Source organism: Taeniopygia guttata, chromosome 1 (assembly GCF_048771995.1).
Source record: "Taeniopygia guttata chromosome 1, bTaeGut7.mat, whole genome shotgun sequence".
Classification (NCBI taxonomy): Eukaryota; Metazoa; Chordata; class Aves; order Passeriformes; family Estrildidae; genus Taeniopygia; species Taeniopygia guttata.
Window position 1 is genome coordinate 45,101,463 of NC_133024.1, and position 12,314 is coordinate 45,113,776.

Here is a 12,314-nt window from a genome sequence, read left to right on the forward strand (position 1 = left end):
AATACTCTTTGTTACAATTCTTGGTTTTACTGTCTGAAGCATGTAGCTGTTATCAGGCTCTTGTAAGGGAAGTTAGGCACAAACATCTGTTGTGGATGGTCCTTCTGAGCCTATATTGTTAGTTATTGGTATGCTTTATATGATATATAGCTGTCTACCTACCTTCCTAAGAATATGTAATGAAAACTGTGCAGATAATGTATTTCTTTTATTACATGGTTGAAGGAAAAGTCATTAGTAAAAGTTTTGGAACCATCTAAAATGTATTTTCCTGAGACAAGATGAAAATTATGAGAATGAGAATATTTTGGATTCTACAAAGTATTTCAATCAATCTGAAATGCATTCATTAATTTATTTACAGATCATAAATAGATTTTTTTTTTCAAAAGCTCAGGATGCAAAGCTATTAACAGATCATTTGATGATACTATTTTAGTATTTCTTCTTTATATATTTGTCCATTTTCAGTAACGAATTTGATCCCAACATATATAGTTTCAGTTACCCTAATCTGCATTTAGAGGAAAATATGCTGTTAATTTTTGTCATCTCTATCAATATAGGTTATCCTATCAATAGAGATCAAGATAAGATAGAGAATCAGACATCTTCACATAAGCTTCAGAAAAAAAGAAACACTGAGGTTTTTTATACCAAGGACTGAGATACCAAAAAGAAAATCTAAAAAACCCAAAACTAACAAGAATTATTTCTATTTAGCTTTCAGACTTCAATGGATAAGCTACGTAATATTTTCTCTCTAATGTTTTTTTCATTTGATTCCATGATTATTTGTCAAAATGCAACTGAGGTATTTTAGACTGCAGTTACAAATGTAATTGTGATTGACTCATTAAATATAAAACTTTAATTAGTCTCATTTTAACATATGATTGCACTTTAATATGGAACTCGACTTAGTACCTCAACAGTTCTGATTATTAAAAAGAAGTGTAGAATAACTGTATATGTAAATGCATGAAGAGTTTTTCAAAGGTTATGAAGACTTTCACATGCCAGACTGTCCATTTTTGGTGAAAATCTCTTGTGGAATAAAGCTGACTGCTGATAATCTCTGTAAAGTCTCTTCAGTATAAATCACATATGAAGTAACATACATAAATTCTGCTTTGTGTATAGTCCTTTTAAAAAGACATTAAGTAATTAGAGATGTAAAATTTGTATCTCTTCCAGGCCTTGACTAGATTAAAAATGGGATTTCTTTCTGTAATTTTTAGAGAGATACAGAAACTTAAATGAGCATTGACCCAGGTAAGAATCTCTTCTTCCATTTTTTTCTGTGTAAATAAAACACATTTGTGCTTGCCTTCTCTTCTGGCAAACAGTTAATAGTAGTAGTCTGGTGTAGTCAAGTAGGCAAAATCTCTTGACAGATTTTCCAATGGTTCCTTGCAAATATTCAAATATCTACCCTCCTATATTCATTTTTTCCTTGCCAAATGCCTCTTCTGTCTTTTGCTATCCATGACATCAATACTGGTGAGTTTCTTCCTAAAGTTTGATATTGTATAATCACTGAATGGACAAAATTGGGAAGGGACCACAGTGAGTCTTTTAATCTAACTTTCCTGCTCAAGCTGGGTCATCATAGAGCACATTGAACAGGCTTTTCTTTTGTTTTATTCAGTTCTTGAATACTTCCAATGAGGGAAACTCCACAACCTCTCTGGGTGATCTGTTCTAATATGCAGTGACTCACAAAGGGAAGAAGTTCTTCCTCACATTTAGGTGGAATTTGAGGAAGAACTGTGCATCACTTTCTGCCTGTTGCCTCTTGCCCTATTTCTTGGCACCACCAAACAGATCCTGGCTCCAACCTCTTGACACCCTCCGTTCAGATACTTTTAGAATGTGATGACATCCCCTCTAAATCATCTGTGCTTTAGACTGAACAGGTCCAGCTTCCTCAGCTGGAAATCTTAATTATCTTTCTAGCCCTCCACTGGACCTGCTTCAGGAGCTCCATGTCCCTCTGGTACTGAGGAGCCCAAAAATGGACACAGCACTTCAGATGTGGCCTCACTAAGGTTAAGTAGAGGTGTAGGATCAGCTCCCTTGAGATGCTGGCAAAGATCTTCTTAATGCACCCCACCATATCATTGTCTTTCTTGGACACGAGGGGCATGCTGGGCCTCGGGCAGCTTGTTACCCACCAGGACCTTCAGGTCCTTCTCCACACAGCTGCTTTGTAGCAGGTCATCTTCCAGCCTGTGCGAGTGCATGGGGTTATTCTTCTCCAGGTGCAGGACCCTATATTTGCCTTTGTTGAATTTCAGACAGTTCTCTTCTCATCTCTCCAACTTGTTGAGGTCCTTCTGATGGGCTGCACAGCACTCTGGTATATCAGCCACTCCTCCCAGCTTTGTGTCGTAAATGAACCTGCTGAGAAGCATCTGTTTCTTCATCCAAGTCATTGACGAAAAATGAAAAAATAATGGGCTCAGTATGTATTAAACCTTGCATGATACAAGTAGTGACATTTCTGTCCTACCACATATCTGTTTTTTTGCTGCCTACTGAAAAACAGATATTTTCTGCATTTCTTTCAGTTTTGTATGTTAGAATTTCTACCAGTCATTCCTTCCTCTGTTCCTAGATACACACAGAGACACATATATATGTATTTATGTATGTATATATACACACATATGGGACACTCCTTTGACAGTCTTCAAAGTAAATTTTTATAATTTATCACTTTCTGGGAAAAACTCCAAACACCAAACTTCTATTTTCTTGATAAAGTTTGCAAACTTTGAATATTGCTATGGGGATAATTTTCCATCGAGACAAATCTAGGAAAATTAGATTTGTTTGTGTGGGTTTTTTTAAAGCTGTTTGTGTGACATCCATTATTTTCCTTCTAATGACCTGGAAGTGATTTAATCATAGTGCAAGAGGCAATTGTGAGCATTGGTGGATGGTGACATATGGTGACATAGAACATTTCCAAATGAAACAAGAGTCAGAAATCTGATGTTAAATAAAAATAGTACATATGGAAAGTATATCTATAGAGTAGATATTGATGAAAAATTAAGCAGCTGAATACCTCTGGAAGGATAATCTGAGGGAGTAAAAATAATGATTCAACATAATGGAGCAAGAATAGAAATAGAATAATCAATAAAATTTTCTGAGTTTACGAATTGGTGAAAAACTTCAGGGAAGTCATAGAGAAAATCGGATGAAAAAGAGACATTAGAAGGAAAACAAAATTAGATCAATTTGTAATGAACCTAATAGTTTGTAAGATTATCTAACTCTGGTGCTCTGCTCATACTCACCCTTACTGAGCTCTCATCAGCCAGCTTGATGCACCCTACTGTTTTTTCTACTCTTATATTAGAAAACACAGCCCAATAATTCAATAACTAAAAATTAACTGCTGTGTCTTTTTCATACTGTGATAAGGGTGGGCAAAACGCTTTCTCGCTTGAGTAGTTCTAAGAATTTTCCAATCATAAAAGGCTTAAAACTAACTGAGATTAACTGCATAATCAATGTAAATTAAAAGTTAATTACAAGTCAGAAATCATGACCAAGTTTTATGCAGTGGAGAATGCTGAAAAAAAAAGTCACCAAATACTTGTTAAAATGTTAATGGCATGTTTTGTTAAATAAATGCAATATCCCAAAACCCATGGCGGTAACTACTTAATGACTTTTTGGTAGGAACTTTCCCAAGGAAGAACTCTCCAAAACAGTTTTGATATGGTACATTCTTCTTCTTATATTAATATTGATAAACCCTTCACTGAACAAAGTAAGTAAAATTTCAGGAAGAAAAAGTAAGTTGTAGGAGGATTTTGGAATCATTTGTTCCCATACAGAAGTTAATGAACTGCACAGGACTGACTTTTAAAACACTAGATCACTATGGAGAGATGTCCATTAAGAGCTTCTTGTGAGAGCAGGAGGTGTAGGAGGACAGCTGATAAGTGACCAGTCATTGAAGAAACAAGATGAAGAATGTTCTAGAAAATGGAAATCTGGCCAAGCTCACACAAGTTTATCCCAGATTTAACCATAAAATTTCATTGTTTTCATACAGCCTGACCAAGAGCTTCAAATTTGATCAAGGATTTAATCTTTCAGCAGGACTGAAGAATTCTGTAGTTGAGGTCCAGCCATTCCAGAAAAAAAATTCTACATTATGACCATGTAATCCCCGCCATGGTGTTGGATGGCACTGTGCAGGAACCTGGAAGATTGAGCACTTGCAAAAGATTCTGCACAGTCTAAAAAGACTGGATATCAGCTGGGAGGTTCTTGAATTTGAAACCTTTCTAAACTTACATTAGAAGGCTCTGTGATGTTGCTGCAACCACGTAGCTCCTCCTTATAGTTGGAGCATTCTTTCCCACTCACTGTCTCCCACCAGCCTTGTGCAACCTGCTGCAGTTTCTTCCAGTTGTGGTCTATCCGTCATAGGTAATCACGGACTGCTTGCCAGGGTTCATCATGGAGAAGAAAGCAGGGCCATTTTCACTCAGCTCATGCTGCTTTCCACCACTGCTTGCCTTTCCCTTGACACCTAAAACCTGCCTTAAAACTCCAGCCTTAACATTACTGCTGTAAAAGCAAAATGACAGCAATGCTAAGATTAGTGGTTTAAATTCTCAGAAGAGGGTCACAGTCTTTCTGAGACAGATGACAATTTAATAAAATCGTGGAAAGATAGATGAGTAAATATCTGTCTGGGTGACCAGGACTGTGCATGCTTCCAGCATCTCTAGTTAGATGCTCTCTGTATAATGGAAGGATTACTAACAAGACTAACAATTGCAGTTGGATTATTGATTTATGTCATAAAAGGCAGAGCTTTATCTGCTGTGTGACAAGGACGGGAGCAGAGATTGAAGATTTTTGCGCTTTACTGCTTTGCTAGGCCTGGCACTATCATGGGGAGAGCAAGGGACTATTTTTTGTGATTACATCACTCATACAAGCATCAAGAAAGAAGTCCTTTACTCCTCTAGACTTGTCTAGGCCCACATCCTCACTGAAGTGATGAATTTGAGCACTGACAATTTATAAACAAATATATATGAAATTTTTTTTAAATCAATCTATATTCGAAGAACTATAATTTTAAACTAAGCATTTACTCTGTTTAGCCAGACACTAGTGCTTCAGAGTGTATTGAATAATGGACTTCCTAGGGTTGACAGAAAATAAAAAACATTAAATGAAATAATAAAATAAAATAAATGTTCCTGTTAAATATTTTGTGCTTTTTCTTCCCCTCCAGTTAATATTAGTCACAGCTTGTTTAGGTGGATAAAAAAATATATTGAATGGATTTTTTAAAAATTGGATTTTTTTTCTGTGATAAATTAATGTACACCTCAGAGATGTTTTACAAACAATTTAGAACATTTTTAAAAGAATTTTCTTTAGAAAAAAATACACAAGATTTACATATATAGATATATATAGTTGAATTTGATTATACCAAATCCTGTATGCTGTAATGAGCTACTTTGGTAAGAGAAAGGCAGAACAGACACTAGAGTTTATGAAGGGAAAGATCTTTTAGTCTAGAAACACTCGTTAATAGAAAATTTGCTGTGCTTAAATAAGGAACAGAACCTATTTCAGTTTCAAATTTTTCAATTAGAACATGGACTGAAATTTGCAAGCCAAGTTTATTTCTTTAATTTCTTCTCATAGAGGAAACTTCTCACAATACTTAAGTCTAGTATAGACAAGTTGTCACTAGTTTAAATTGAATTGGTGATGCCATTCTGAGAAGTCTATGAATTTGTTCTGGAGTAGACTTATTCTACTAAATTCCCCAGTCCGAATATAAATTCAAAAGACTAATCTACAAATGACTACTTCAAGAATTAATATACATGAACAGAGTGGAAATAATCTGGTATTGAATGTAATTTTGTCTGATAGTTGACTGTATTGTCTGTTTGAATAAAAAAGTTCAGATTCTCTTGTAATGACAGACTAATCAGTCCCAGAAGATTCTTTTTAATGAGAATGCAGAACTCAAAGTCTGTGTTCTATTATTTTATAAAATTTTTTTATCCCTTGTTATTCTGTAAGATATTATAGATTCTCAGATGCTATTATTAGACTATCGGTAGTGCTTTTCACTGACTTCTGTGGGATGCTTTCCATCTTGACAGGTTTGATGCAAATCTTAAATGGTGTTATTAATTAAGAAAAAAAGAGAAAGAAGATTTTACTATTATCTTTTTATCTTCTCATTAAAGTGCTTTTTTAGCTATTGTGTATATTTCCACTATTAGAGAGGGCCAATGGATATACAAACACATATATATACTTTCTTGGTCATGACTGGAAAATCAATATCTTAATCACATTTGAAAATGTGATTTTTTTTAATATGAGAAGTGTGTTTTTGAAAAACTTATATATATATATATATATATATAAATATATAAACCAAAATATACAACATTTTAAATTAAAAATTGATTATTCTATTTTTTTTTCTGTTTTCCACAATCATTTTTTTTATTTTAGCCTATCATCTGCACAGATAATGAAAGGAAAGGAATAATGGGGGGAAAAAAGCATAAAAAAATGAAATTGTAATGAAAAAAGAGCACAAGTGAAGGAAAATTAAGAGAAAGATAAATCTACCACAGGTTATAATCAAGTATGAAACAAAGGAGATGTATTCTTCGGTATACCTTCTGTGTCCTAGAAGAAAGCAAGTCCATTGGTTTAACTCAACAGTTCTAGAACTAATGATCTGATTAGTTAACCTAGAACTAATTTCTAATGTGATAGTTAACAGAAATCAGAATAATTTTCTAAATATAGTACTGCAAATGAAATGTGGAAAATGTAATGCCAGTGCTCATAGATTGCTAGAATTTCTTTTTCTTTATTTGTCACATATCACTATGGGAGGTGACGCGTTTTGTAATTGGAAGAGCACAACATTTAGTGTGGCATTTTTTGCAATGTCATGGTGTCCAGTAATGCATGCTGTACTTAATTAAAAAGACTAAATAAAACTTTCAAGGTTTTTCAAACGTTATCAGATTTTAGGAAATATGACTCTAATAGCAGAAGAATAAAAACAGCTAAGACACCTTCTATTCTGAAATATTGCAAGACACCTGTGTTTTCCTTATCTCACTTTGTTTCTGACAGAAGCAGACAGACAGGTAAGCAGTATCTCACAATCCTGATCATTGACAGGGGTCTCATTCACCTTGGATTTGATCAGGATTGATCTGTGGTACCAAAATTGAGACAGGGTAGTGTTTTTCCAAAAAGTGCAGATGCAGACTCTGTTGATGAGCCTTATTAAAGTGATCTAAGAGCAAGCACTTGTAATAGTCTTAAACAGCTGCTTGGACATTTCCATCAGACAGTTACTGTTTTGTGACTGTGGTGAGCTGACCACAACTGTCGGATAATCCCTGACCTAATTGTTCGCTCACTCTGCTCCAGCGTGATGGAAGACAGAACTGGAAAAGCAAAACTGAAACAGTGTAAAGGTTGAAGGCGGTTTAATAGATAAAGGGGGGAAAATAGCCCAGAACACCAACCCCTAGCAAAAATCCCACACGATGCTAATACAATCACTCACCACTTCCCACAAGCACACTGGTATCCATTCAAGCCCTGAACAATGTCTGTGTTGAAAAAAATTCCTTCACTGCAGCTTTTATTGCCATATGGTATGGAATATCCTTTTGGTCAGTTAAGATCAGCTGCCTGATCTGTGTCCCCTCTCGGTCTTTTCTCACCCAAAGCCTACTCACTGGTGGAACAGACTGGGAAACAGTAAAGGCCTTGATAAGCATTGCTCAGCAGTAGCTATAACATTGTTTTGGTGAAAAGTCTAAACCACAGCCCCCTGTGAGCTACTATGAAGAAAAATCTTGACCAAAACAGTGCAGTCATAAAATCCATAACCACAACAATTGAATATCTGAGGCTGAGGGTCAATGGTTGCACCTCTAACAAGAAGTTTAAAATCAGCTAATTTGAAGCTGATCTAGTCAATAAATGTCTTCTAAAAAGGAATTTTCTGTTTGTCAAATACAGTCTTTAAGGGGACTAAGCCAGCAACATTCTGACAACTTGCTCAATACCGAATGTCTAATGAAAAAGTGTAACATAAGAAATTATACATATTAATATCATCAAACCACCGTCATGAAAATAATTCAGTAAAATGATAGGCAAATATATTTTGTAAAAAGAAATTAAACCCAGCTTTTTTTAGGATTTTTTTTATTCTAATGAATTTACTTTTTTTGCTATTAGTGAAAGGGGTTTTTTTTCCATGTATTTAAGTATATATTTTTAATAAATAAAAGGAAATATTTACCAAAAAATAAGGTGCATAACTATATTTTTACATCTTATACCTTATAAAATAATCACTCGAGTTTAATATCAGAAAGGGCAGTGTTTTCAGGCCATGCTGATACTAAAGGGAAAAATAAAGTAAATACTGACTGCTAATGGGAAGACAACATCCCCAAATTAGAAATATTTCCTTACCTACTGATTCTTTTGTTGTGAATTTATGATGTTTATTTAGGTTGGATCTTTAATACATGAAGTCTATGCTGCATTAGCTTTCTAATATACAGGTAACTATCTAACAGTATCTTGACAAAAAATGTTAAAGTAGAACTCATCTGTAAAAAACCCCAACAAATACTTCACTCCGTGTAATCTGAAATTGGGTTTTTTAACACTCTGTTCCACGTAATGGCCATAGAATCATAGCTACACAAAAGTTGGAAAAGGCCTCTAAGGTCATCAAGTCCAACCATTAATCTACTACTGCCATGTTCACCACTCAGCTGTGTCTGTAAGTGCTACATCCACATGGGTTTTTTAAAACTTCTAGAGATTGTGATACCACCACTTCTCTGGGCAAATTGTTCCAATGCCTGACCACTCTTTCAGTGAAGAAATTTTCCTAATATGCAATATAAACACCCTTGGGAGCAAGCTGAGACCATCTCCTCTTGTCCTGTCATTTTTACCTGAGAGCAGAGATAGACTCCCACGTCACTACAACCTCCCTTATAGCAGTTAATAGAGAGAGATAAGATCTCTCCTGAGCCTCCTTTTCTCCAGGCTAAGAAGCCCCAGCTCCCTGAGCCACTCATCACAAAACCTGTGCCTCAGACCATCTGACAGCCCACGGAACAAGCTCAGATCTCTCCAATGCAATAGAAAGATTGCTGGGGAGATCATTCCCACTGTTTTGTTTTATACTGTGTTATTCTTTCTCTTGTTAGATTCTGATTGTACTCATAACTGTGATGATATCAGCTCTCAATCTTTATGTTCCTAAGCTTTGCAAAAGAATAATTTTTACTTTCAAGACAGCAAATATCTTCCTTATTCTTCTTTCTAATGAATTAATTTAATCTTATGGACATAGTCCAACTCATTAGCCAGGACAAAGTATATAAACATTTCTTTTTCTAATTTGCAAGTTAAAAAATATGGACATCTGTCATTTCTAAATAAATATAGTTGTTCATCAGAAATTTAGTTTGTTTTGAGCATATTAAAATCACCTTCATATTTCTATTTTTTTAAGGCCATGTTTTAAAATACAAAAATATTTACTTACCTGCTTTTAGACTGTATTTCCATGTGTTCTTTGCAAAGTGATTTGAAACTGAAGGTACAGATAATATGTGCAATCAAAATCTCCCCACCATTTGATGGATCTCTTTGCACTTTGGTATAATTTGGAAAAGCATAATTGATTCAATACCAAATTTCTCTACCACTACCCTCCCAAAATCCATTTCTCATCCCCATGCTCTTTTTACAAGTTAGCTTTTCTCGTATCTCTAGCTTCCACAAATATATAGAGCTCAAGAGTTTGACATTTATTCTAAAATGTTAGCCTAAGAGTGGTAAGCTGCACTGCCTGGGTGAAAACCTCTATATTTAATTCTCAAAGTGTTAAATTATTTTTTGAGCAGTAAATCCTATAATCATTGCAATCAATGTTTCTTACTTGGGATGTTCAAAACCTCAAAATAGCTGCTGGCAATAGGCAAACTGCACACACATGGAAGAAGGACTATTGTGCTTAAAGGAAAAAACCTTTGTTAAGTGCTCACACAGGGCACAATACCCCAGAAGGCACACGGGGGAGAATTTGACTGCTGACATGCAGTTTCAGAGAGTTTCCAGCTATTGAGTTTCTGAGCACACACATTTTTGATATTCTTTCAGAAAAGACAGCATGGTCTCATAGAGACAGACAGTTCTTTCTGTCTAATGTAGGGGGAGAAGGTCTGGTATCACCTCTCCATTTCCACCTCCTTTGGAGATGGTACATGTCAATATGCAGTAAACAGTAGTTCACATTCACCTACAAACATACTGAGGTATGTTCTAGCAACTTTATGCAATGCCCAGAAAGTCTTAAATACACTCATAAGCATATTACCTTTAAAAAATATGATCAAAATGCATTCTAATACATCAATACTAATACTACTACTACTACTACTAATACTAATAATAATAATAATAATATCCTTCATTGTGAAAACTGAGCTCACTAATACTCCCTGACTTTCAGGAGTGATTACTGCTTAAATTTAATACTCTGATCAAGTCACAACTTTTCCTTGATGTAGGGTATAAACAAAGCAGCTGTTTTTCGCTAGCTTATAGTAGTAAAACCATATAGAGAGATGGAGCTAATGCTCCTTCCAAGCACTTTTCAAGTATTATGATAGCCAGTAAAATATTTGTTATCATTGAATCTACTATTCAGATGAAGATGTTCATTGAAGAAATATATATTGACCTTGGAAGAATAAGGAGAATTTGAAGATAATTCCTGTTGTTTCAAGGCAAATACAGGAATTGTTTTCTTAGAAGTATAAACAGAGGTTTTACAAACTGTTTGGGCAACCTCCCTCCCTCCTTGTTTTCTTGAAACATACTCTTTATTTTCATATGTGATCATGTTTTCTTTATGTACAATAATCAACAACATTTTTAACAATAATCTTTGTGGGGTATCAGTGTGCTATGTACATTATGTCAGAGAAATTAACGAACCATAAAAAAAAGGAAAAATATTTTTCTTTATGATCCAAAAAAAAATCCACCAAAATTTCTGTGCCTATACAGAATTTTTTCTTTTAAATATTATTTGGTTTAGTAAATAAACCTTTTATGAGGATCTTCACAAGTTTCTGAACATTTCCTCCTCATATGAAACAAGTAATATTCTACCCTCAAGAAAAAAATTATCCCCCGTCCCCAGTTCAGAAAGTTTTCAAAATAAATACATACTTTTAAATTTAAGCTTCATTTTGATGCTTCTTGTACAGGTGCTACAGGAATTTTGATGAAAGTCTTTTGTTCTGCTGGTATGGGGACTCCTGAGCAGTAGTCAGAGCAGAAAAAATAAAGTTCATATGACACTATTTCCCAATCCTTCACAGGAAAGTTACGAAAAAAGAAGCAAACAAATAATCAAAGCAAAATTAAACAAATAATAAAAAAAAAGAAAACCCAAAAAACAAACAAACAAAAAAACCAAAAAAATAAACAGAAAAAATACAACTTAAAACAACAATAAAATAGACAAACAAAACACCAAAAACCAAAACCAACTATAACAAAAGCTAAATTGGTGTTTAGGGTTTCAAATTTTTTTGAAATTAAGGGGATTTTCAAGTGCTATATTTGTAATGTAAGCTCCCTTAGGGTCAATATACTGAAATAAAAACCAATGTTAACCTGGGAAATCAGCTGTGGCACAGAATTTCCTTCAGATCTTCATAAGAATAAATTTAAAAAAAACAAACCAAAACAAAAAAAAAAAAAAAAAAAAACCCTAATGAGACATAGTGATGATTTCAGCCAAATATCATAGATTTTTCTACAAAACAAAAATAAAAAATCCAGCACACCATACTATTAGTTATATTGATATACTTTTCTGACATTTATTTTTAAAGGGCTCTACAGCTAGTTCCTCATGCTATGAAGCTACCCCTCTATTTTCTTTTCAGAGGAAATGAGTCTCATGGTTTACACATGGGGAAATTTAACATCATTTAGTATTGTTATGTATTATGCATATTTTATAGCATGAATCCAGAGATAATAATTCAATAAGATAATATAATAAAAAAGCAGTACTTGATCTTATTGTGAATATTTTAAATAGGATTGGTAATTACCATTTCCTTTGGGATATTGAAATATTAAAGCAATGCCAGTTGCACAGACTGTTCTTGTGACAATACTATGTATAAACATCTCAATGTTTATTTTAT